Source organism: Podarcis tiliguerta (assembly GCF_965153285.1).
Source record: "Podarcis tiliguerta genome assembly, chromosome: 3".
Classification (NCBI taxonomy): domain Eukaryota; kingdom Metazoa; phylum Chordata; class Lepidosauria; order Squamata; family Lacertidae; genus Podarcis; species Podarcis tiliguerta.
This window is the reverse complement of record NC_139536.1, coordinates 104,602,679-104,607,395: the sequence shown is the minus strand read 5'-3', so window position 1 is coordinate 104,607,395 and position 4,717 is coordinate 104,602,679. Positions and strand designations below refer to the sequence as shown.

The 4,717-nt window shown below is 44.1% G+C and overlaps 1 long non-coding RNA gene across 1 annotated transcript; it reads right to left on the bottom strand.

Annotated features, from left to right (window-relative positions):
- Positions 1-1,796: 1,796 nt before the first annotated feature.
- Positions 1,797-4,491, bottom strand: LOC310673552. The gene is made up of 3 exons (XR_014509093.1): positions 4,355-4,491; positions 2,310-2,833; positions 1,797-2,056 (listed from the first exon to the last, which is right to left on the bottom strand). It is a non-coding gene; the product is annotated as an uncharacterized lncRNA (long non-coding RNA).
- Between the last annotated feature and the right edge of the window lie 226 nt (positions 4,492-4,717).

Here is a 4,717-nt window from a genome sequence, read left to right as displayed (position 1 = left end):
TTTCACCATTTCTTCATATTCCATAAGTTTTTGTATCCATTCTTCCTTTGCTGGGACCTTTGCTTCTTTCTTTTTGGGCGCAAGTTACATTCTTGTAGTTGCATGGATGAATAAGTTTCTGTACAGTTTGGGTAGTTCTGTCCCTAAAATTCCCAAATAATGCTGCTATAATACCCTGTATTATTATTCATCATTCACATTGTTATCAGCACCAGAATGAGATCATAATGGCCAATCTCTCTCCTTCAGGTGGACAACATCAGCCAGAGGACACAATTATAAGTCTCTCTCCTTCAGTTGGCCACTATCAACATGAGGTCACAATAGCCAATCTCTCTCCTTCAAGTGGACAACATCAGCAAGAGGACACAATGACCAGTCTCTCTCCTTCATTGGCCACTATCAACATGAGTTCACAATGGCCAGTCTCTATCTCTCTCTCCAGTGAGGCAGCATCCTCATGAGATCACAGTGGCCAGGAGAAGAGAGGAAAAAACCAGATCACATCAAGCTGTGTGTGCACATGGTAGGTGCAAGTGTGGCCTGGCACCCCAAATTCAATGGTGAGCCTTCAAAGTCCAGTAGCCATCACAGGATGAGGGCAGAGTAGAGAGAAGAGTTGGACTAGGCAGCAACTGATGGGCAAAGCAGCAGTAGAACAGCTGAGAGGAGACTCCAGAAGAAGAGAGGAAGGATAGGAGGAAGCACCCAGCACTTGGAGAGGAAGAGAGAAGATAATTTGGATAGGACTAGCAATGCTCACCTGTACTTGTCCCTGTGACAGTCACCCAGAGGTTTTTTTTACAAACATTATTTTAATCCTTTTCATTTCATTGTATATCATTTCCCTGTACTGGGAAATGATCCACACCATCCTCTTAAAGCACCCTTCCACTTTAACAGTCACAGCTTCCCCCAAAGAAACCTGGGTTCCTTGAAGCACCCTAAAAAAGGACAGTTCCCAGAATTCTTTGGGATGACTGTTGTTGTTGTTGTTTAGTCGTTCAGTCGTGTCCGACTCTTCGTGACCCCATGGACCAGAGCACGCCAGGCACTCCTGTCTTCCACTGCCACCCGCAGTTTGGTCAGATTCATGTTCGTAGCTTCGAGAACACTGTCTAACCATCTCATCCTCTGTCGTCCCCTTCTCCTTGTGCCCTCCATCTTTCCCAGCATCAAGGTCTTTTCCAAGGAATCTTCTCTTCTCATGAGGTGGCCAAAGTATTGGAGCCTCAGCTTCAGGATCTGTCCTTCCAGTGAGCACTCAGGGCTGATTTCCTTAAGAATGGATGCGTTTGATCTTCTTGCAGTCCATGGGACTCTCAAGAGTCTCCTCCAGCACCATAATTCAAAAGCGTCAATTCTTCGGCGATCAGCCTTCTTTATGGTCCAGCTCTCACTTCCATACATCACTACTGGGAAAACCATGGCTTTAACTATACGGACCTTTGTTGGCATGACTGTTAGAGTGGTATAATAGTGCTTCGTATGTATGGTCTGAATGTGACCCAGTAATATCCTTCGATCCCAGTCTGCATGGAGAACGATCAGAGATGATGGGAGCTATGATCCAACACCATCTAGAAGGCCGTAAATTAGTAATCCCTGTACTAAAATGACATCCAGGGTATTTGTTTAGATGAGCATTTTGCTGCCAATCAAAATCTTTTAAAAAAGCTAGTCTTTAAAGTACCAAGGCACTCTTTGTCATTTTTGATAACATCACACTTAACAGGACCACTCTTCTGGAATACTGTCAAATGATCACCCAACTTTTTTTTTCTTTTTCTGCAGGTTTCAGCAACACACTTGTGCATGCAGTGACATCTAGTGACAAAGAGCACAAATGGGACTCAGGGAAGTTTTGGTGGAGAATTATTATCTATGATTTTTTTAAAAAACCCCAAATTCAACTATAATCTCTCTCTCTCTCTCTCTCTCTCTCTCTCTCTCTCTCACACACACACACACACACACACACACACACACACGGTATCTCCAGCAACATTTTGGAAAGCCTGCATATAAATTTTCAAGGTTTACCGTATTTTTCGCTCTATAGGATGCACAAGACGCACCTAGTTTTTGGAGGAGGAAAACAAGTAAAAAAATATTCTGAATCTCAGAAGCCAGAACAACAAGAGGGATCGCTGTGCAGTGAAAGCAGCAATCCCTCTTGCTGTTCTGGCTTCTGGGATAGGTGCGCAGCCTGCATTCGCTCCATAAGACGCACACACATTTCCCCTTACTTTTTAGGAGGGAAAAAGTGAGTCTTATAGAGCAAAAAATATGGTACTTCTGTTTTAAACAGAGGCTGACTGGCCACCCATTCAGGCATGTTCTCTGGTCCTGGGTTTCCTGCATTGGCAGGAATAGATGGCCTTTGGAAACCTCTACAACTCTTCAATTCTGTGCTTGGTCATAACATAGAATGAACAAAATGTTCTTTGCAATAATGCATTTTTTAATTTTTTTTATTTTTTTTGCATCAACTTTATTTCCTAGAGGAGAAACCAAGGCCTTAAACCCCCACAATTTGCCCAAGATTTCCCCCAGTGATTTCTGTGGTCAGGGAAGGCTTTGACCTTCATCAAGTCCAGAAGAGCACATTGACAAAATATGCCCTCTTTCTTGGTGATTAGGAGGGCTATTAAATAATGCTGGATTTTTCTTGGGATGAAATACAAAGCTCTTTTCACACGGCGGGTCTCTGAGATGATCAACAAGTTCCCTGAGATTCGCAATGAAGAGTTGCTGACGCTGCAAAGATTTGGGGCCGTGATAAAATCTCTCCTCTGGGGCTTTTCCCATTCTTCTATCTTTGATGGAGTCTCTGGAACGAAGACAAGATGTTTCCTCCTTAAAGGCAAAACCTACTTTCGCTTCTCAGTGTCTTTACTAGTAGCAACTCTCTGCAGGTAGTCAAAAGTTGGAACCCAAGTGCTTACTTTACCCATAAAACTCCTGACATTTCAAAACGATGTTCGTGCTTCTTGACACACAAATTGAATCACACATCTGTTTTCCAGGCCAACCATTCAAGGCCAGAGGAAAGAAAGGAGGGGAGTTCCTGGGCTGCAAAGGGTCTTACGGAGCTTGGTGGGTCCTGACTGGCTTGGAATGTCAGCTGATTCTCTTGCAGCTGGAAGTGCACCCACCCCAAGACCTAGTCTTTCTGACTTCCTGTACTGGAGACTAGTTACTGGTGGGCCTGGCCAGTTGAGACACATGTGCACACACACAAAGTGCCTTGCAAAAAGTTTTCAAAGGATGGAGGGTGGCTTTTGAGGAAGTTGAACCAAGGCAGTGGTGGGAGAATTATAGCTCCCTGTCTGTCTAAGCCAGGCATGGCCAAACTTGGCCCTCCAGCTGTTTTGGGACTACAATTCCCATAATGCCTGACCACTGGTCCTGTTAGCTAGGGGTGATGGGAGTTGTAGTCCCAAAACAGCTGGAGAGCCAAGTTTGGCCATGCCTGGTCTAGGGCGATCCTGTGTTAGACAAGGACAGCTGGGATGGGAGACATGGAAAGCCACTGTTGAAGAGGTGAATCTCTGGTACTCTTTCTGTGGGAATTAGACTCCATATCCATTTGCAGAGTATGCCAAAGACAGCCCTAGGTCATTTGACCCTTTCATTGGTTGTTGTCCTCCCCCCCCCCCCATAGAAACTACACACACTCTTTTAAAGATTAAATTAGGGTTGCCATATTTCAAAAAGTGAAAATCCAGACACAAAAGTTTGGGGGGCTAAGTTGTTGCAAAATCTCAAAAAAGAGTGAAGTTTTTGAGCTATTTTTAAGGAAATTCACCAAAATCTACACTTCCGACATGGGTTGCCATACGTCTGGATTTTCCTGGACATTTAAGCAATTTCCAGCTTTGCAGTATCGTAGCCAATGAGGTTAATCCGAGGCACGATTATTGCTAATTGAAAACATTTAAGCAATTTCCGCCTGAGCACTGTTTCCAACAGCCGAATCCCAGCTGTGTCCGGGAATTTCCAGACGTATGGCAGCCCTAGTTTAAATAACACATAATTTAACTCAGTGTACAGTGGTACCTCAGGTTTAGAACATTTCTGTTGACGAACGTTTCAGAACCCGAATGCTGAAAACCTGGAAGTAAATGGTTCCATTTTCAAATGCGCCTTGGAAGTTGAATGGCTTCCGCTGAAGTTTTCGCAATTCTCTGTATCAAATTTACAGGCTGCCCTTTGCGCCTTGGTTTTCTAAGGTTTTGGAACTCAAATGGTCTTCCAGAATGGATTATGTTCGAAAACCGAGGTATCACTGTACTTGCACTTGCAGATTAAAATATACAATACAGATACTTAGGTTGCTAAAACTACTTACTTTGATTAAACTGCTACAGGCTAACTAACTATGAGGAGGACAGCAGCACAACATAACATTCCTGCTGCTCTACCTGTTAAGACAATTCACCTGCCATAACTGTACCAACTGCCAGAACTGCCACAGAGTGCATGACACCATTGTGTTCTACAGCCCTTGCAATTAACCCTTTTACCTATGCATTTTGGATGCTTACATCCCACACTGCCACAGTGAGGAGGAGACTGGGACTTGGGTGCCCAAGGGTGGAATAAGCAGCCTATGAGGCTGTGGCCGAAGGGTGGGGGTGAATCAGAACCCTTGCTGTACATGACTCAAATTGCAAAAATGTGCAAATCCGCTGGATGAGGATGCTTTTATTGC